Raw genomic sequence first — 20,628 nt, 5'->3', positions numbered from 1 at the left:
GGATTTCCAGGTCCATGTATATGTTACACCCACGGCCGGAAGGCAGGTCTCGCCAGGTGTTTGTGCTTTGGCCAGAAGGCTTGGCTGTGGAAGAGTGGAAGTCCGTGGCCTATTTCAGAACCCCCTGGCTTTCAAAGTTCACATTCAGTCTGTTGAAGTTTGAAGGGATCTTTCGCCATTCACTGCGAGGGTCCAGATCCAGGGCGCTGTGTATAAACTCTGGCTTTTATGGTTCGAGGTCTCAGGAGAGGGCCATAGGGACACACAGAGACCATGGTGAGGATTCAGAGGCACAGAAAGAAGCCCACAAGCGCGTCCTCATGTGCAGTAATACTCACACATGCGCACATGCGTGAAAACAAAAATATACCCTCTCACGTACGGGCCAACGTACATGCCTTACTTCCTGCAATCGTGCTGTCAGACAAACATTGAGTTCTCTGTAAAGGTTGACGTCCTTGGGAAGCAGGGTCCGAGCTCAAGCCCAGGTAAAAATTCTCATGAATCATGATCTCTGAGTTCACCATTCCAATTCTGAAACCTGCCTGAATTATGTCCACTTCTCAGGTGCCGCTGCTGGACGAGGCTGGCTGTCGGCAAAGACAAGAAGACCTACGCGTTGGCTGATGACTGTAGGTGCTAAGGAAAAGTGGAAAAATGATGCGGGGGCATGTTGCTAAGCGTGGCTCTGGCTAACTCAGGAAGGTAGGCTTTCACCCACCCTATGATGTGCCATTGGATAGGAGGTTTTCCTCAGACGGTCCCAGTGGCTGCAAGAGTGGATTGACTGTTGCTCTTTCTGAGTGGCCTGAGGGCTGTGGATTCCCCAGGGCTTTGGAGTACTCCGAGGTCATGTCTCCTCTTCAGACCCCCACGGCATGCCCGGTTGTGTTCTGCAGCGTCCCAGCCTGTGCTTGGATCGATGATGACACCCTTGTATGCATTCCTTGGAAATCTGAACAAAATGAGTGAGAACACTCTACCGTCTCCTCATCGAATCTGAGGTCCAGCACGTTTCGTCTCTCGGGGGTAGGGTAGAGTGAGGAGTGAGGGCCAGCGTCCCCTTCTGACCTGCATGCAAACACCCAGCTGGGTTCCAGAATTCGAGGTGCTCCTATCTGAGGGTCCACTGTGTCTGCCCATAAGCGGGGTCATCTACGCATATTAGGTCCCTGCTGAAAGACCGTTGAGGTCATGCGAGGGGGAAGGCTCTCCTGCTGGTCTTCAGAGTCGGAGTGTGTGCTGGTGTAGGCCCAGTAAGCTTGCAGCTTGGGAAGGTGTGCTTGGGCCAGGATCACGCTTTGTGCATGCAGCTTCGGGGGCTATTTCTGGAAGCCAAAATGAGGAAGCTTCCCTGGTTGGAGCCTGGAGCCTCAGACCAGGCCTGTGTCCCTCCCTGTCATTTGTTTGGGTGCATCAAAGTTCTTAAGTGCCCGGTGGGGATGGAGCAGTGGATGGGTGTGGGCTGGGGTTGGTCTTCAACGGAAGGGTGTTGATGGATTAGGCCTAGGTATTGCCCATGTCAGCAATTCCACTGCAGCTCCCGGCACAGTTGAGGCACTATGTGGGTCATCATGGAGTGGGGTTAGGACCGAGTGCTGCATTTAAGCCGGCGTGGTGACTGCTGGTCTGCAGAAGCTGGTAAGGCATCATGAGGACATGTCCTGTGTGATGTCGTGGGATGGGCTGTCATGATTGGGTTGCAGGCGCTGGCCACGTCTTCCCAAGAATGTGTCCTGTTCGTGATGGGCTGGCATCAGCTGCATCTGAAGGGGATGGTTTTGGCAGTACATGAGGATGCAGTTAGGTACTTAAACTGCATAGATTTGTGATCCCGTTGCCGGAGGAATGTCGCCCAAAGTGTGTCTTGCGGGACGTAGAGAAATTAGACATGCTGAAGCGTCTGGGCCACTCTCCTTGGGGGTATTTGAGTTATGCGTACATGCCCTTTGGCCACTTTGTTTCCTTGTTTGGGAATATGCAAAGCAAAAGTGTTTCTCCGAGAGGGCATGATGCGGCCAGCCCGTGTGGCACACAGGAGTTTTGAACAGCTAGAGGTTGATCTGGAGCAGTCCCTTGGTGGAGCAGAGATGTGTTCAGTGTTGCGATGCCAGGTGTGCTGCCGTGGACAGCCACTGTGCCCTTTGAAGCTTACAACTCCCCTCGCAAAACAGAGTTCTTCCGGTGGAAATCGGTCTGTCGTCCTCGGGGAGAGTGCCTTTGATCTTTGTGAGGTTCTCGATAGTGTCACTCTGTAAGTGGAGAAGTGCCACGATGCATGGGGTAGGGTCAGAGTCATCAAAGCAGTCATGCTTGCGGTCTGTCCTACCTGGTATACAGTGACCACGTGTTTGCAGGATGTCTGTGGCTTCCAGGAGAGTCGTGTTACTCTGTGGGCAGGAGGAGGGCACGTAGGATGACACTGTCAAGAATTTGAGCGTTTCCTCGGGGTTCAGGGCCGCCAAACCTGCTGGCTGGGTGCTGGCAACACGTGCCCGGGAAGGTAGCCTAGTTTCCACAGTGGGGTTTGAACGTGGGTCTTGGTTGCTGAAGCCCACCACTTCCTGTGGTGGGCATACCCATGGGTCATCGGAAAGTGATTTGGCGTAGTTGGCAACAATTGGCAGTTGGGCCGAATTTCGTTAGCCCCTTGAGAGGTGCCGGGCTGCATGTTGACTATAGCCAGTCGCAGGTCGGCCCACCCATAGGAGGTTTCCTTGCTCCTGAAAATGATGGGAGTGGCCCCAAGTGTACATTAGATATTCTACTGGGAGGCAGGATTTCCAGGTCCATGTATATGTTACACCCACGGCCGGAAGGCAGGTCTCGCCAGGTGTTTGTGCTTTGGCCAGAAGGCTTGGCTGTGGAAGAGTGGAAGTCCGTGGCCTATTTCAGAACCCCCTGGCTTTCAAAGTTCACATTCAGTCTGTTGAAGTTTGAAGGGATCTTTCGCCATTCACTGCGAGGGTCCAGATCCAGGGCGCTGTGTATAAACTCTGGCTTTTATGGTTCGAGGTCTCAGGAGAGGGCCATAGGGACACACAGAGACCATGGTGAGGATTCAGAGGCACAGAAAGAAGCCCACAAGCGCGTCCTCATGTGCAGTAATACTCACACATGCGCACATGCGTGAAAACAAAAATATACCCTCTCACGTACGGGCCAACGTACATGCCTTACTTCCTGCAATCGTGCTGTCAGACAAACATTGAGTTCTCTGTAAAGGTTGACGTCCTTGGGAAGCAGGGTCCGAGCTCAAGCCCAGGTAAAAATTCTCATGAATCATGATCTCTGAGTTCACCATTCCAATTCTGAAACCTGCCTGAATTATGTCCACTTCTCAGGTGCCGCTGCTGGACAAGGCTGGCCGTCGGCAAAGACAAGAAGACCTACGCGTTGGCTGATGACTGTAGGTGCTAAGGAAAAGTGGAAAAATGATGCGGGGGCATGTTGCTAAGCGTGGCTCTGGCTAACTCAGGAAGGTAGGCTTTCACCCACCCTATGATGTGCCATTGGATAGGAGGTTTTCCTCAGACGGTCCCAGTGGCTGCAAGAGTGGATTGACTGTTGCTCTTTCTGAGTGGCCTGAGGGCTGTGGATTCCCCAGGGCTTTGGAGTACTCCGAGGTCATGTCTCCTCTTCAGACCCCCACGGCATGCCCGGTTGTGTTCTGCAGCGTCCCAGCCTGTGCTTGGATCGATGATGACACCCTTGTATGCATTCCTTGGAAATCTGAACAAAATGAGTGAGAACACTCTACCGTCTCCTCATCGAATCTGAGGTCCAGCACGTTTCGTCTCTCGGGGGTAGGGGAGAGTGAGGAGTGAGGGCCAGCGTCCCCTTCTGACCTGCATGCAAACACCCAGCAGGGTTCCAGGATTCGAGGTGCTCCTATCTGAGGGTCCACTGTGTCTGCCCATAAGCGGGGTCATCTACGCATATTAGGTCCCTGCTGAAAGACCGTTGAGGGCATGCGAGGGGGAAGGCTCTCCTGCTGGTCTTCAGAGTCGGAGTGTGTGCTGGTGTAGGCCCAGTAAGCTTGCAGCTTGGGAAGGTGTGCTTGGGCCAGGATCACGCTTTGTGCATGCAGCTTCGGGGGCTATTTCTGGAAGCCAAAATGAGGAAGCTTCCCTGGTTGGAGCCTGGAACCTCAGACCAGGCCTGTGTCTCTCCCTGTCATTTGTTTGGGTGCATCAAAGTTCTTAAGTGCCCGGTGGGGATGGAGCAGTGGATGGGTGTGGGCTGGGGTTGGTCTTCAACGGAAGGGTGTTGATGGATTAGGCCTAGGTATTGCCCATGTCAGCAATTCCACTGCAGCTCCCGGCACAGTTGAGGCACTATGTGGGTCATCATGGAGTGGGGTTAGGACCGAGTGCTGCATTTAAGCCGGCGTGGTGACTGCTGGTCTGCAGAAGCTGGTAAGGCATCATGAGGACATGTCCTGTGTGATGTCGTGGGATGGGCTGTCATGATTGGGTTGCAGGCGCTGGCCACGTCTTCCCAAGAATGTGTCCTGTTCGTGATGGGCTGGCATCAGCTGCCTCTGAAGGGGATGGTTTTGGCAGTACATGAGGATGCAGTTAGGTACTTAAACTGCATAGATTTGTGATCCCGTTGCCGGAGGAATGTCGCCCAAAGTGTGTCTTGCGGGACGTAGAGAAATTAGACATGCTGAAGCGTCTGGGCCACTCTCCTTGGGGGTATTTGAGTTATGCGTACATGCCCTTTGGCCACTTTGTTTCCTTGTTTGGGAATATGCAAAGCAAAAGTGTTTCTCCGAGAGGGCATGATGCGGCCAGCCCGTGTGGCACACAGGAGTTTTGAACAGCTAGAGGTTGATCTGGAGCAGTCCCTTGGCGGAGAAGAGATGCGTTCAGTCTTGCGATGCCAGGTGTGCTGCCGTGGACAGCCACTGTGCCCTTTGAAGCTTACAACTCCCCTCACAAAACAGAGTTCTTCCGTTGGAAATCGGTCTGTCGTCCTCGGGGAGAGTGTCTTTGATCTTTGTGAGGTTCTCGGTAGTGACACTCTGTCAGTGGAGAAGTGCCACGATGCATGGGGTAGGGTCAGTGTCATCAAAGCAGTCATGCTTGCGGTCTGTCCTACCTGGTTTACAGTGACCTCGTGTTTGCAGGATGTCTGTGGCTTCCAGGAGAGTCGTGTTGCTCTGTGGGCAGGAGGAGGGCACGTAGGATGACACTGTCAAGAATTTGAGCGTTTCCTCCGGGTTCAGGGCCGCCAAACCTGCTGGCTGGGTGCTGGCAACACGTGCCCGGGAAGGTAGCCTAGTTTCCGCATTGGGGTTTGAACGTGGGACTTGGTTGCTGAAGCCCACCACTTCCTGTGGTGGGCATACCCATGGGTCCTCGGAAAGTGATTTGGCGTAGTTGGCAACAATTGGCAGTTGGGCCGAATTTCGTTAGCCCCTTGAGAGGTGCCGGGCTGCATGTTGACTATAGCCAGTCGCAGGTCGGCCCACCCATAGGAGGTTTCCTTGCTCCTGAAAATGATGGGAGTGGCCCCAAGTGTACATTAGATATTCTAATGGGAGGCAGGATTCCCAGGTCCATGTATATGTTACACCCACGGCCAGAAGGCAGGTCTCGCCAGGTGTTTGTGCTTTGGCCAGAAGGCTTAGCTGTGGAAGAGTGGAAGTCCGTGGCCTATTTCAGAACCCCCTGGCTTTCAAAGTTCACATTCAGTCTGTTGAAGTTTGAAGGGGTCTTTCGCCATTCACTGCGAGGGTCCAGATCCAGGGCGCTGTGTATAAACTCGGGCTTTTATGGTTCGAGGTCTCAGGAGAGGGCCATAGGGACACACAGAGACCATGGTGAGGATTCAGAGGCACAGAAAGAAGCCCACAAGCGCGTCCTCTTGTGCAGTAATACTCACACATGCGCACATGCGTGAAAACAAAAATATACCCTCTCACGTACGGGCCAACGTACATGCCTTACTTCCTGCAGTCGTGCTGTCAGACATTGAGTTCTCTGTAAAGGTTGACGTCCTTGGGAAGCAGGGTCCGAGCTCAAGCCCAGGTAAATATTCTCATGAATCATGATTTCTGAGTTCACCATTCCAATTCTGAAACCTGCCTGAATTATGTTCACTTCTCAGGTGCCGCTGCTGGACAATGCTGGCTGTCGGCAAAGACAAGAAGACCTACGCGTTGGCTGATGACTGTAGGTGCTAAGGAAAAGTGGAAAAATGATGCGGGGGCATGTTGCTAAGCGTGGCTCTGGCTAACTCAGGAAGGTAGGCTTTCACTCACCCAATGATGTGCCATTGGATAGGAGGTTTTCCTCAGACGGTCCCATTGGCTGCAAGAGTGGATTGACTGTTGCTCTTTCTGAGTGCCCTGAGGGCTGTGGATTCCCCAGGGTTTTGGAGTACTCCGAGGTCATGTCTCCTCTTCAGACCCCCACGGCATGCCCGGTTGTGTTCTGCAGTGTCCCAGCCTGTGCTTGGATCGATGATGACACCCTTGTATGCATTCCTTGGAAATCTGAACAAAATGAGTGAGAACACTCTACCGTCTCCTCATCAAATCTGAGGTTCAGGACGTTTCGTCTCTCGGGGGTAGGGGAGAGTGATGAGTGTGGCCCAGCGTCCTCTACTGACCTGCATGCAAACACCCAGCAGGGTTCCAGAATTCGAGGTGCTCCTATCTGGTGGTCCACTGTGTCTGCCCATAAGCGGGGTCATCTACGCATATTAGGTCCCTGCTGAAAGACCGTTGAGGGCATGCGAGGGGGAAGGCTCTCCTGCTGGTCTTCAGAGTCGGAGTGTTTGCTGGTGTAGGCCCAGTAAGCTTGCAGCTTGGGAAGTTGTGCTTTGGCCTGGATCACGCTTTGTGCATGCAGCTTCGGGGGCTATTTCTGGAAGCCAAAATGAGGAAGCTTCCCTGGTTGGAGCCTGGAGCCTCAGGCCAGGCCTCTGTCCCTCCCTGTCATTTGTTTGGGTGCATCAAAGTTCTTTAGTGCCCGGTGGGGCTGGAGCAGTGGATGGGTGTGGGCTGGGGTTGGTCTTCAACGGAAGGGTGTTGATGGATTAGGCCTAGGTATTGCCCATGTCAGCAATTCCACTGCAGCTCCCGGCACAGTTGAGGCACTATGTGGGTCATCATGGAGTGGGGTTAGGACCGAGTGCTGCATTTAAGCCGGCGTGGTGACTGCTGGTCTGGAGAAGGTGGTAAGGCATCATGAGGACATGTCCTGTGTGATGTCGTGGGATGGCCTGTCATGATTGGGTTGCAGGCGCTGGCCACGTCTTCCCAAGAATGTGTCCTGTTCGTGATGGGCTGGCATCAGCTGCCTCTGAAGGGGATGGTTTTGGCAGTACATGAGGATGCAGTTAGGTACTTAAACTGCATAGATTTGTGATCCCGTTGCCGGAGGAATGTCGCCCAAAGTGTGTCTTGCGGGACGTAGAGAAATTAGACATGCTGAAGCGTCTGGGCCACTCTCCTTGGGGGTATTTGAGTTATGCGTACATGCCCTTTGGCCACTTTGTTTCCTTGTTTGGGAATATGCAAAGCAAAAGTGTTTCTCCGAGAGGGCATGATGAGGCCAGCCCGTGTGGCACACAGGAGTTTTGAACAGCTAGAGGTTGATCTGGAGCAGTCCCTTGGCGGAGCAGAGATGTGTTCAGTGTTGCGATGCCAGGTGTGCTGCCGTGGACAGCCACTGTGCCCTTTGAAGCTTACAACTCCCCTCGCAAAACAGAGTTCTTCCGGTGGAAATCGGTCTGTCGTCCTCGGGGAGAGTGCCTTTGATCTTTGTGAGGTTCTCGATAGTGTCACTCTGTAAGTGGAGAAGTGCCACGATGCATGGGGTAAGGTCAGAGTCATCAAAGCAGTCATGCTTGCGGTCTGTCCTACCTGGTATACAGTGACCACGTGTTTGCAGGATGTCTGTGGATTCCAGGAGAGTCGTGTTACTCTGTGGGCAGGAGGAGGGCACGTAGGATGACACTGTCAAGAATTTGAGTGTTTCCTCGGGGTTCAGGGCCGCCAAACCTGCTGGCTGGGTGCTGGCAACACGTGCCCGGGAAGGTAGCCTAGTTTCCACAGTGGGGTTTGAACGTGGGTCTTGGTTGCTGAAGCCCACCACTTCCTGTGGTGGGCATACCCATGGGTCATCGGAAAGTGATTTGGCTTAGTTGGCAACAATTGGCAGTTGGGCCGAATTTCGTTAGCCCCTTGAGAGGTGCCGGGCTGCATGTTGACTATAGCCAGTCACAGGTCGGCCCACCCATAGGAGGTTTCCTTGCTCCTGAAAATGATGGGAGTGGCCCCAAGTGTACATTAGATATTCTACTGGGAGGCAGGATTTCCAGGTCCATGTATATGTTACACCCACGGCCGGAAGGCAGGTCTCGCCAGGTGTTTGTGCTTTGGCCAGAAGGCTTGGCTGTGGAAGAGTGGAAGTCCGTGGCCTATTTCAGAACCCCCTGGCTTTCAAAGTTCACATTCAGTCTGTTGAAGTTTGAAGGGGTCTTTCGCCATTCACTGCGAGGGTCCAGATCCAGGGCGCTGTGTATAAACTCGGGCTTTTATGGTTCGAGGTCTCAGGAGAGGGCCATAGGGACACACAGAGACCATGGTGAGGATTCAGAGGCACAGAAAGAAGCCCACAAGCACGTCCTCATGTGCAGTGATACTCACACATGCGCACATGCGTGAAAACAAAAATATACCCTCTCACGTACGGGCCAACGTACATGCCTTACTTCCTGCAATCGTGCTGTCAGACAAACATTGAGTTCTCTGTAAAGGTTGACGTCCTTGGGAAGCAGGGTCCGAGCTCAAGCCCAGGTAAAAATTCTCATGAATCATGATCTCTGAGTTCACCATTCCAATTCTGAAACCTGCCTGAATTATGTCCACTTCTCAGGTGCCGCTGCTGGACAAGGCTGGCCGTCGGCAAAGACAAGAAGACCTACGCGTTGGCTGATGACTGTAGGTGCTAAGGAAAAGTGGAAAAATGACGCGGGGGCATGTTGCTAAGCGTGGCTCTGGCTAACTCAGGAAGGTAGGCTTTCACCCACCCTATGATGTGCCATTGGATAGGAGGTTTTCCTCAGACGGTCCCAGTGGCTGCAAGAGTGGATTGACTGTTGCTCTTTCTGAGTGGCCTGAGGGCTGTGGATTCCCCAGGGCTTTGGAGTACTCCGAGGTCATGTCTCCTCTTCAGACCCCCACGGCATGCCCGGTTGTGTTCTGCAGCGTCCCAGCCTGTGCTTGGATCGATGATGACACCCTTGTATGCATTCCTTGGAAATCTGAACAAAATGAGTGAGAACACTCTACCGTCTCCTCATCGAATCTGAGGTCCAGCACGTTTCGTCTCTCAGGGGTAGGGGAGAGTGAGGAGTGAGGGCCAGCGTCCCCTTCTGACCTGCATGCAAACACCCAGCTGGGTTCCAGAATTCGAGGTGCTCCTATCTGAGGGTCCACTGTGTCTGCCCATAAGCGGGGTCATCTACGCATATTAGGTCCCTGCTGAAAGACCGTTGAGGGCATGCGAGGGGGAAGGCTCTCCTGCTGGTCTTCAGAGTCGGAGTGTGTGCTGGTGTAGGCCCAGTAAGCTTGCAGCTTGGGAAGGTGTGCTTGGGCCAGGATCACGCTTTGTGCATGCAGCTTCGGGGGCTATTTCTGGAAGCCAAAATGAGGAAGCTTCCCTGGTTGGAGCCTGGAGCCTCAGACCAGGCCTGTGTCCCTCCCTGTCATTTGTTTGGGTGCATCAAAGTTCTTAAGTGCCCGGTGGGGATGGAGCAGTGGATGGGTGTGGGCTGGGGTTGGTCTTCAACGGAAGGGTGTTGATGGATTAGGCCTAGGTATTGCCCATGTCAGCAATTCCACTGCAGCTCCCGGCACAGTTGAGGCACTATGTGGGTCATCATGGAGTGGGGTTAGGACCGAGTGCTGCATTTAAGCCGGCGTGGTGACTGCTGGTCTGCAGAAGCTGGTAAGGCATCATGAGGACATGTCCTGTGTGATGTCGTGGGATGGGCTGTCATGATTGGGTTGCAGGCGCTGGCCACGTCTTCCCAAGAATGTGTCCTGTTCGTGATGGGCTGGCATCAGCTGCATCTGAAGGGGATGGTTTTGGCAGTATATGAGGATGCAGTTAGGTACTTAAACTGCATAGATTTGTGATCCCGTTGCCGGAGGAATGTCGCCCAAAGTGTGTCTTGCGGGACGTAGAGAAATTAGACATGCTGAAGCGTCTGGGCCACTCTCCTTGGGGGTATTTGAGTTATGCGTACATGCCCTTTGGCCACTTTGTTTCCTTGTTTGGGAATATGCAAAGCAAAAGTGTTTCTCCGAGAGGGCATGATGCGGCCAGCCCGTGTGGCACACAGGAGTTTTGAACAGCTAGAGGTTGATCTGGAGCAGTCCCTTGGCGGAGCAGAGATGTGTTCAGTGTTGCGATGCCATGTGTGCTGCCGTGGACAGCCACTGTGCCCTTTGAAGCTTACAACTCCCCTCGCAAAACAGAGTTCTTCCGGTGGAAATCGGTCTGTCGTCCTCGGGGAGAGTGCCTTTGATCTTTGTGAGGTTCTCGATAGTGTCACTCTGTAAGTGGAGAAGTGCCACGATGCATGGGGTAGGGTCAGAGTCATCAAAGCAGTCATGCTTGCGGTCTGTCCTACCTGGTATACAGTGACCACGTGTTTGCAGGATGTCTGTGGCTTCCAGGAGAGTCGTGTTACTCTGTGGGCAGGAGGAGGGCACGTAGGATGACACTGTCAAGAATTTGAGCGTTTCCTCGGGGTTCAGGGCCGCCAAACCTGCTGGCTGGGTGCTGGCAACACGTGCCCGGGAAGGTAGCCTAGTTTCCACAGTGGGGTTTGAACGTGGGTCTTGGTTGCTGAAGCCCACCACTTCCTGTGGTGGGCATACCCATGGGTCATCGGAAAGTGATTTGGCGTAGTTGGCAACAATTGGCAGTTGGGCCGAATTTCGTTAGCCCCTTGAGAGGTGCCGGGCTGCATGTTGACTATAGCCAGCCGCAGGTCGGCCCACCCATAGGAGGTTTCCTTGCTCCTGAAAATGATGGGAGTGGCCCCAAGTGTACATTAGATATTCTACTGGGAGGCAGGATTTCCAGGTCCATGTATATGTTACACCCACGGCCGGAAGGCAGGTCTCGCCAGGTGTTTGTGCTTTGGCCAGAAGGCTTGGCTGTGGAAGAGTGGAAGTCCGTGGCCTATTTCAGAACCCCCTGGCTTTCAAAGTTCACATTCAGTCTGTTGAAGTTTGAAGGGGTCTTTCGCCATTCACTGCGAGGGTCCAGATCCAGGGCGCTGTGTATAAACTCTGGCTTTTATGGTTCGAGGTCTCAGGAGAGGGCCATAGGGACACACAGAGACCATGGTGAGGATTCAGAGGCACAGAAAGAAGCCCACAAGCGCGTCCTCATGTGCAGTAATACTCACACATGCGCACATGCGTGAAAACAAAAATATACCCTCTCACGTACGGGCCAACGTACATGCCTTACTTCCTGCAATCGTGCTGTCAGACAAACATTGAGTTCTCTGTAAAGGTTGACGTCCTTGGGAAGCAGGGTCCGAGCTCAAGCCCAGGTAAAAATTCTCATGAATCATGATCTCTGAGTTCACCATTCCAATTCTGAAACCTGCCTGAATTATGTCCACTTCTCAGGTGCCGCTGCTGGACAAGGCTGGCTGTCGGCAAAGACAAGAAGACCTACGCGTTGGCTGATGACTGTAGGTGCTAAGGAAAAGTGGAAAAATGACGCGGGGGCATGTTGCTAAGCGTGGCTCTGGCTAACTCAGGAAGGTAGGCTTTCACCCACCCTATGATGTGCCATTGGATAGGAGGTTTTCCTCAGACGGTCCCAGTGGCTGCAAGAGTGGATTGACTGTTGCTCTTTCTGAGTGGCCTGAGGGCTGTGGATTCCCCAGGGCTTTGGAGTACTCCGAGGTCATGTCTCCTCTTCAGACCCCCACGGCATGCCCGGTTGTGTTCTGCAGCGTCCCAGCCTGTGCTTGGATCGATGATGACACCCTTGTATGCATTCCTTGGAAATCTGAACAAAATGAGTGAGAACACTCTACCGTCTCCTCATCGAATCTGAGGTCCAGCACGTTTCGTCTCTCGGGGGTAGGGGAGAGTGAGGAGTGAGGGCCAGCGTCCCCTTCTGACCTGCATGCAAACACCCAGCAGGGTTCCAGAATTCGAGGTGCTCCTATCTGGGGGTCCACTGTGTCTGCCCATAAGCGGGGTCATCTACGCATATTAGGTCCCTGCTGAAAGACCGTTGAGGGCATGCGAGGGGGAAGGCTCTCCTGCTGGTCTTCAGAGTCGGAGTGTGTGCTGGTGTAGGCCCAGTAAGCTTGCAGCTTGGGAAGGTGTGCTTGGGCCAGGATCACGCTTTGTGCATGCAGCTTCGGGGGCTATTTCTGGAAGCCAAAATGAGGAAGCTTCCCTGGTTGGAGCCTGGAGCCTCAGACCAGGCCTGTGTCCCTCCCTGTCATTTGTTTGGGTGCATCAAAGTTCTTAAGTACCCGGTGGGGATGGAGCAGTGGATGGGTGTGGGCTGGGGTTGGTCTTCAACGGAAGGGTGTTGATGGATTAGGCCTAGGTATTGCCCATGTCAGCAATTCCACTGCAGCTCCCGGCACAGTTGAGGCACTATGTGGGTCATCATGGAGTGGGGTTAGGACCGAGTGCTGCATTTAAGCCGGCGTGGTGACTGCTGGTCTGCAGAAGCTGGTAAGGCATCATGAGGACATGTCCTGTGTGATGTCGTGGGATGGGCTGTCATGATTGGGTTGCAGGCGCTGGCCACGTCTTCCCAAGAATGTGTCCTGTTCGTGATGGGCTGGCATCAGCTGCATCTGAAGGGGATGGTTTTGGCAGTACATGAGGATGCAGTTAGGTACTTAAACTGCATAGATTTGTGATCCCGTTGCCGGAGGAATGTCGCCCAAAGTGTGTCTTGCGGGACGTAGAGAAATTAGACATGCTGAAGCGTCTGGGCCACTCTCCTTGGGGGTATTTGAGTTATGCGTACATGCCCTTTGGCCACTTTGTTTCCTTGTTTGGGAATATGCAAAGCAAAAGTGTTTCTCCGAGAGGGCATGATGCGGCCAGCCCGTGTGGCACACAGGAGTTTTGAACAGCTAGAGGTTGATCTGGAGCAGTCCCTTGGCGGAGCAGAGATGTGTTCAGTGTTGCGATGCCAGGTGTGCTGCCGTGGACAGCCACTGTGCCCTTTGAAGCTTACAACTCCCCTCGCAAAACAGAGTTCTTCCGGTGGAAATCGGTCTGTCGTCCTCGGGGAGAGTGCCTTTGATCTTTGTGAGGTTCTCGATAGTGTCACTCTGTAAGTGGAGAAGTGCCACGATGCATGGGGTAGGGTCAGAGTCATCAAAGCAGTCATGCTTGCGGTCTGTCCTACCTGGTATACAGTGACCACGTGTTTGCAGGATGTCTGTGGCTTCCAGGAGAGTCGTGTTACTCTGTGGGCAGGAGGAGGGCACGTAGGATGACACTGTCAAGAATTTGAGCGTTTCCTCGGGGTTCAGGGCCGCCAAACCTGCTGGCTGGGTGCTGGCAACACGTGCCCGGGAAGGTAGCCTAGTTTCCACAGTGGGGTTTGAACGTGGTTCTTGGTTGCTGAAGCCCACCACTTCCTGTGGTGGGCATACCCATGGGTCATCGGAAAGTGATTTGGCGTAGTTGGCAACAATTGGCAGTTGGGCCGAATTTCGTTAGCCCCTTGAGAGGTGCCGGGCTGCATGTTGACTATAGCCAGTCGCAGGTCGGCCCACCCATAGGAGGTTTCCTTGCTCCTGAAAATGATGGGAGTGGCCCCAAGTGTACATTAGATATTCTACTGGGAGGCAGGATTTCCAGGTCCATGTATATGTTACACCCACGGCCGGAAGGCAGGTCTCGCCAGGTGTTTGTGCTTTGGCCAGAAGGCTTGGCTGTGGAAGAGTGGAAGTCCGTGGCCTATTTCAGAACCCCCTGGCTTTCAAAGTTCACATTCAGTCTGTTGAAGTTTGAAGGGATCTTTCGCCATTCACTGCGAGGGTCCAGATCCAGGGCGCTGTGTATAAACTCTGGCTTTTATGGTTCGAGGTCTCAGGAGAGGGCCATAGGGACACACAGAGACCATGGTGAGGATTCAGAGGCACAGAAAGAAGCCCACAAGCGCGTCCTCATGTGCAGTAATACTCACACATGCGCACATGCGTGAAAACAAAAATATACCCTCTCACGTACGGGCCAACGTACATGCCTTACTTCCTGCAATCGTGCTGTCAGACAAACATTGAGTTCTCTGTAAAGGTTGACGTCCTTGGGAAGCAGGGTCCGAGCTCAAGCCCAGGTAAAAATTCTCATGAATCATGATCTCTGAGTTCACCATTCCAATTCTGAAACCTGCCTGAATTATGTCCACTTCTCAGGTGCCGCTGCTGGACGAGGCTGGCCGTCGGCAAAGACAAGAAGACCTACGCGTTGGCTGATGACTGTAGGTGCTAAGGAAAAGTGGAAAAATGATGCGGGGGCATGTTGCTAAGCGTGGCTCTGGCTAACTCAGGAAGGTAGGCTTTCACCCACCCTATGATGTGCCATTGGATAGGAGGTTTTCCTCAGACGGTCCCAGTGGCTGCAAGAGTGGATTGACTGTTGCTCTTTCTGAGTGGCCTGAGGGCTGTGGATTCCCCAGGGCTTTGGAGTACTCCGAGGTCATGTCTCCTCTTCAGACCCCCACGGCATGCCCGGTTGTGTTCTGCAGCGTCCCAGCCTGTGCTTGGATCGATGATGACACCCTTGTATGCATTCCTTGGAAATCTGAACAAAATGAGTGAGAACACTCTACCGTCTCCTCATCGAATCTGAGGTCCAGCACGTTTCGTCTCTCGGGGGTAGGGGAGAGTGAGGAGTGAGGGCCAGCGTCCCCTTCTGACCTGCATGCAAACACCCAGCTGGGTTCCAGAATTCGAGGTGCTCCTATCTGAGGGTCCACTGTGTCTGCCCATAAGCGGGGTCATCTACGCATATTAGGTCCCTGCTGAAAGACCGTTGAGGGCATGCGAGGGGGAAGGCTCTCCTGCTGGTCTTCAGAGTCGGAGTGTGTGCTGGTGTAGGCCCAGTAAGCTTGCAGCTTGGGAAGGTGTGCTTGGGCCAGGATCACGCTTTGTGCATGCAGCTTCGGGGGCTATTTCTGGAAGCCAAAATGAGGAAGCTTCCCTGGTTGGAGCCTGGAGCCTCAGACCAGGCCTGTGTCCCTCCCTGTCATTTGTTTGGGTGCATCAAAGTTCTTAAGTGCCCGGTGGGGATGGAGCAGTGGATGGGTGTGGGCTGGGGTTGGTCTTCAACGGAAGGGTGTTGATGGATTAGGCCTAGGTATTGCCCATGTCAGCAATTCCACTGCAGCTCCCGGCACAGTTGAGGCACTATGTGGGTCATCATGGAGTGGGGTTAGGACCGAGTGCTGCATTTAAGCCGGCGTGGTGACTGCTGGTCTGCAGAAGCTGGTAAGGCATCATGAGGACATGTCCTGTGTGATGTCGTGGGATGGGCTGTCATGATTGGGTTGCAGGCGCTGGCCACGTCTTCCCAAGAATGTGTCCTGTTCGTGATGGGCTGGCATCAGCTGCCTCTGAAGGGGATGGTTTTGGCAGTACATGAGGATGCAGTTAGGTACTTAAACTGCATAGATTTGTGATCCCGTTGCCGGAGGAATGTCGCCCAAAGTGTGTCTTGCGGGACGTAGAGAAATTAGACATGCTGAAGCGTCTGGGCCACTCTCCTTGGGGGTATTTGAGTTATGCGTACATGCCCTTTGGCCACTTTGTTTCCTTGTTTGGGAATATGCAAAGCAAAAGTGTTTCTCCGAGAGGGCATGATGCGGCCAGCCCGTGTGGCACACAGGAGTTTTGAACAGCTAGAGGTTGATCTGGAGCAGTCCCTTGGCGGAGCAGAGATGTGTTCAGTGTTGCGATGCCAGGTGTGCTGCCGTGGACAGCCACTGTGCCCTTTGAAGCTTACAACTCCCCTCGCAAAACAGAGTTCTTCCGGTGGAAATCGGTCTGTCGTCCTCGGGGAGAGTGCCTTTGATCTTTGTGAGGTTCTCGATAGTGTCACTCTGTAAGTGGAGAAGTGCCACGATGCATGGGGTAGGGTCAGAGTCATCAAAGCAGTCATGCTTGCGGTCTGTCCTACCTGGTATACAGTGACCACGTGTTTGCAGGATGTCTGTGGCTTCCAGGAGAGTCGTGTTACTCTGTGGGCAGGAGGAGGGCACGTAGGATGACACTGTCAAGAATTTGAGCGTTTCCTCGGGGTTCAGGGCCGCCAAACCTGCTGGCTGGGTGCTGGCAACACGTGCCCGGGAAGGTAGCCTAGTTTCCACAGTGGGGTTTGAACGTGGGTCTTGGTTGCTGAAGCCCACCACTTCCTGTGGTGGGCATACCCATGGGTCATCGGAAAGTGATTTGGCGTAGTTGGCAACAATTGGCAGTTGGGCCGAATTTCGTTAGCCCCTTGAGAGGTGCCGGGCTGCATGTTGACTATAGCCAGTCGCAGGTCGGCCCACCCATAGGAGGTTTCCTTGCTCCTGAAAATGATGGGAGTGGCCCCAAGTGTACATTAGATATTCTACTGGGAGGCAGGATTTCCAGGTCCATGTATATGTTACACCCACGGCCGGAAGGCAGGTCTCGCCAGGTGTTTGTGCTTTGGCCAGAAGGCTTGGCTGTGGAAGAGTGGAAGTCCGTGGCCTATTTCAGAACCCCCTGGCTTTCAAAGTTCACATTCAGTCTGTTGAAGTTTGAAGGGATCTTTCGCCATTCACTGCGAGGGTCCAGATCCAGGGCGCTGTGTATAAACTCTGGCTTTTATGGTTCGAGGTCTCAGGAGAGGGCCATAGGGACACACAGAGACCATGGTGAGGATTCAGAGGCACAGAAAGAAGCCCACAAGCGCGTCCTCATGTGCAGTAATACTCACACATGCGCACATGCGTGAAAACAAAAATATACCCTCTCACGTACGGGCCAACGTACATGCCTTACTTCCTGCAATCGTGCTGTCAGACAAACATTGAGTTCTCTGTAAAGGTTGACGTCCTTGGGAAGCAGGGTCCGAGCTCAAGCCCAGGTAAAAATTCTCATGAATCATGATCTCTGAGTTCACCATTCCAATTCTGAAACCTGCCTGAATTATGTCCACTTCTCAGGTGCCGCTGCTGGACAAGGCTGGCCGTCGGCAAAGACAAGAAGACCTACGCGTTGGCTGATGACTGTAGGTGCTAAGGAAAAGTGGAAAAATGATGCGGGGGCATGTTGCTAAGCGTGGCTCTGGCTAACTCAGGAAGGTAGGCTTTCACCCACCCTATGATGTGCCATTGGATAGGAGGTTTTCCTCAGACGGTCCCAGTGGCTGCAAGAGTGGATTGACTGTTGCTCTTTCTGAGTGGCCTGAGGGCTGTGGATTCCCCAGGGCTTTGGAGTACTCCGAGGTCATGTCTCCTCTTCAGACCCCCACGGCATGCCCGGTTGTGTTCTGCAGCGTCCCAGCCTGTGCTTGGATCGATGATGACACCCTTGTATGCATTCCTTGGAAATCTGAACAAAATGAGTGAGAACACTCTACCGTCTCCTCATCGAATCTGAGGTCCAGCACGTTTCGTCTCTCGGGGGTAGGGGAGAGTGAGGAGTGAGGTCCAGCGTCCCCTTCTGACCTGCATGCAAACACCCAGCATGGTTCCAGGATTCGAGGTGCTCCTATATGAGGGTCCACTGTGTCTGCCCATAAGCGGGGTCATCTACGCATATTAGGTCCCTGCTGAAAGACCGTTGAGGGCATGCGAGGGGGAAGGCTCTCCTGCTGGTCTTCAGAGTCGGAGTGTGTGCTGGTGTAGGCCCAGTAAGCTTGCAGCTTGGGAAGGTGTGCTTGGGCCAGGATCACGCTATGTGCATGCAGCTTCGGGGGCTATTTCTGGAAGCCAAAATGAGGAAGCTTCCCTGGTTGGAGCCTGGAACCTCAGACCAGGCCTGTGTCTCTCCCTGTCATTTGTTTGGGTGCATCAAAGTTCTTAAGTGCCCGGTGGGGATGGAGCAGTGGATGGGTGTGGGCTGGGGTTGGTCTTCAACGGAAGGGTGTTGATGGATTAGGCCTAGGTATTGCCCATGTCAGCAATTCCACTGCAGCTCCCGGCACAGTTGAGGCACTATGTGGGTCATCATGGAGTGGGGTTAGGACCGAGTGCTGCATTTAAGCCGGCGTGGTGACTGCTGGTCTGCAGAAGCTGGTAAGGCATCATGAGGACATGTCCTGTGTGATGTCGTGGGATGGGCTGTCATGATTGGGTTGCAGGCGCTGGCCACGTCTTCCCAAGAATGTGTCCTGTTCGTGATGGGCTGGCATCAGCTGCCTCTGAAGGGGATGGTTTTGGCAGTACATGAGGATGCAGTTAGGTACTTAAACTGCATAGATTTGTGATCCCGTTGCCGGAGGAATGTCGCCCAAAGTGTGTCTTGCGGGACGTAGAGAAATTAGACATGCTGAAGCGTCTGGGCCACTCTCCTTGGGGGTATTTGAGTTATGCGTACATGCCCTTTGGCCACTTTGTTTCCTTGTTTGGGAATATGCAAAGCAAAAGTGTTTCTCTGAGAGGGCATGATGCGGCCAGCCCGTGTGGCACACAGGAGTTTTGAACAGCTAGAGGTTGATCTGGAGCAGTCCCTTGGCGGAGAAGAGATGCGTTCAGTCTTGCGATGCCAGGTGTGCTGCCGTGGACAGCCACTGTGCCCTTTGAAGCTTACAACTCCCCTCACAAAACAGAGTTCTTCCGTTGGAAATCGGTCTGTTGTCCTCGGGGAGAGTGTCTTTGATCTTTGTGAGGTTCTCGATAGTGACACTCTGTCATTGGAGAAGTGCCACGATGCATGGGGTAGGGTCAGTGTCATCAAAGCAGTCATGCTTGCGGTCTGTCCTACCTGGTTTACAGTGACCTCGTGTTTGCAGGATGTCTGTGGCTTCCAGGAGAGTCGTGTTACTCTGTGGGCAGGAGGAGGGCACGTAGGATGACACTGTCAAGAATTTGAGCGTTTCCTCGGGGTTCAGGGCCGCCAAACCTGCTGGCTGGGTGCTGGCAACACGTGCCCGGGAAGGTAGCCTAGTTTCCGCATTGGGGTTTGAACGTGGGACTTGGTTGCTGAAGCCCACCACTTCCTGTGGTGGGCATACCCATGGGTCCTTGGAAAGTGATTTGGCGTAGTTGGCAACAATTGGCAGTTGGGCCGAATTTCGTTAGCCCCTTGAGAGGTGCCGGGCTGCATGTTGACTATAGCCAGTCGCAGGTCGGCCCACCCATAGGAGGTTTCCTTGCTCCTGAAAATGATGGGAGTGGCCCCAAGTGTACATTAGATATTCTAATGGGAGGCAGGATTCCCAGGTCCATGTATATGTTACACCCACGGCCAGAAGGCAGGTCTCGCCAGGTGTTTGTGCTTTGGCCAGAAGGCTTAGCTGTGGAAGAGTGGAAGTCCGTGGCCTATTTCAGAACCCCCTGTCTTTCAAAGTTCACATTCAGTCTGTTGAAGTTTGAAGGGGTCTTTCGCCATTCACTGCGAGGGTCCAGATCCAGGGCGCTGTGTATAAACTTGGGCTTTTATGGTTCGAGGTCTCAGGAGAGGGCCATAGGGACACACAGAGACCATGGTGAGGATTCAGAGGCACAGAAAGAAGCCCACAAGCGCGTCCTCTTGTGCAGTAATACTCACACATGCGCACATGCGTGAAAACAAAAATATACCCTCTCACGTACGGGCCAACGTACATGCCTTACTTCCTGCAGTCGTGCTGTCAGACATTGAGTTCTCTGTAAAGGTTGACGTCCTTGGGAAGCAGGGTCCGAGCTCAAGCCCAGGTAAATATTCTCATGAATCATGATTTCTGAGTTCACCATTCCAATTCTGAAACCTGCCTGAATTATGTTCACTTCTCAGGTGCCGCTGCTGGACAATGCTGGCTGTCGGCAAAGACAAGAAGACCTACGCGTTGGCTGATGACTGTAGGTGCTAAGGAAAAGTGGAAAAATGACGCGGGGGCATGTTGCTAAGCGTGGCTCTGGCTAACTCAGGAAGGTAGGCTTTCACTCACCCTATGATGTGCCATTGGATAGGAGGTTTTCCTCAGACGGTCCCATTGGCTGCAAGAGTGGATTGACTGTTGCTCTTTCTGAGTGGCCTGAGGGCTGTGGATTCCCCAGGGTTTTGGAGTACTCCGAGGTCATGTCTCCTCTTCAGACCCCCACGGCATGCCCGGTTGTGTTCTGCAGTGTCCCAGCCTGTGCTTGGATCGATGATGACACCCTTGTATGCATTCCTTGGAAATCTGAACAAAATGAGTGAGAACACTCTACCGTCTCCTCATCGAATCTGAGGTTCAGGACGTTTCGTCTCTCGGGGGTAGGGGAGAGTGATGAGTGTGGCCCAGCGTCCTCTACTGACCTGCATGCAAACACCCAGCAGGGTTCCACAATTCGAGGTGCTCCTATCTGGGGGTCCACTGTGTCTGCCCATAAGCGGGGTCATCTACGCATATTAGGTCCCTGCTGAAAGACCGTTGAGGGCATG

The 20,628-nt window shown here is 53.5% G+C and overlaps 8 non-coding genes across 8 annotated transcripts; all 8 read left to right on the top strand.

Annotated features, from left to right (window-relative positions):
- The first annotated feature begins 916 nt into the window (after positions 1-916).
- LOC132489846 (small nucleolar RNA SNORD116) lies at positions 917-1,008 on the top strand. The gene has a single exon (XR_009532214.1). It is a non-coding gene; the product is annotated as a small nucleolar RNA SNORD116 (small nucleolar RNA).
- Positions 1,009-3,693: 2,685 nt separating this feature from the next.
- Positions 3,694-3,785, top strand: LOC132489845 (small nucleolar RNA SNORD116). Its single transcript, XR_009532213.1, has one exon. It is a non-coding gene; the product is annotated as a small nucleolar RNA SNORD116 (small nucleolar RNA).
- A 2,681-nt stretch (positions 3,786-6,466) lies between these two features.
- On the top strand, positions 6,467-6,558 carry LOC132490095 (small nucleolar RNA SNORD116). The gene has a single exon (XR_009532456.1). It is a non-coding gene; the product is annotated as a small nucleolar RNA SNORD116 (small nucleolar RNA).
- A 2,685-nt stretch (positions 6,559-9,243) lies between these two features.
- LOC132489844 (small nucleolar RNA SNORD116) lies at positions 9,244-9,335 on the top strand. Its single transcript, XR_009532212.1, has one exon. It is a non-coding gene; the product is annotated as a small nucleolar RNA SNORD116 (small nucleolar RNA).
- A 2,685-nt stretch (positions 9,336-12,020) lies between these two features.
- On the top strand, positions 12,021-12,112 carry LOC132489843 (small nucleolar RNA SNORD116). Its single transcript, XR_009532211.1, has one exon. It is a non-coding gene; the product is annotated as a small nucleolar RNA SNORD116 (small nucleolar RNA).
- Positions 12,113-14,797: 2,685 nt separating this feature from the next.
- Positions 14,798-14,889, top strand: LOC132489842 (small nucleolar RNA SNORD116). Its single transcript, XR_009532210.1, has one exon. It is a non-coding gene; the product is annotated as a small nucleolar RNA SNORD116 (small nucleolar RNA).
- A 2,685-nt stretch (positions 14,890-17,574) lies between these two features.
- Positions 17,575-17,666, top strand: LOC132489841 (small nucleolar RNA SNORD116). The gene has a single exon (XR_009532209.1). It is a non-coding gene; the product is annotated as a small nucleolar RNA SNORD116 (small nucleolar RNA).
- Positions 17,667-20,347: 2,681 nt separating this feature from the next.
- LOC132490075 (small nucleolar RNA SNORD116) lies at positions 20,348-20,439 on the top strand. The gene has a single exon (XR_009532438.1). It is a non-coding gene; the product is annotated as a small nucleolar RNA SNORD116 (small nucleolar RNA).
- Positions 20,440-20,628: the final 189 nt, after the last annotated feature.

This window comes from Mesoplodon densirostris, chromosome 4 (genome assembly GCF_025265405.1).
Source record: "Mesoplodon densirostris isolate mMesDen1 chromosome 4, mMesDen1 primary haplotype, whole genome shotgun sequence".
In the NCBI taxonomy this organism is placed as follows: Eukaryota; Metazoa; Chordata; class Mammalia; order Artiodactyla; family Ziphiidae; genus Mesoplodon; species Mesoplodon densirostris.
This window is presented reverse-complemented; position numbering and strand designations above follow the sequence as displayed.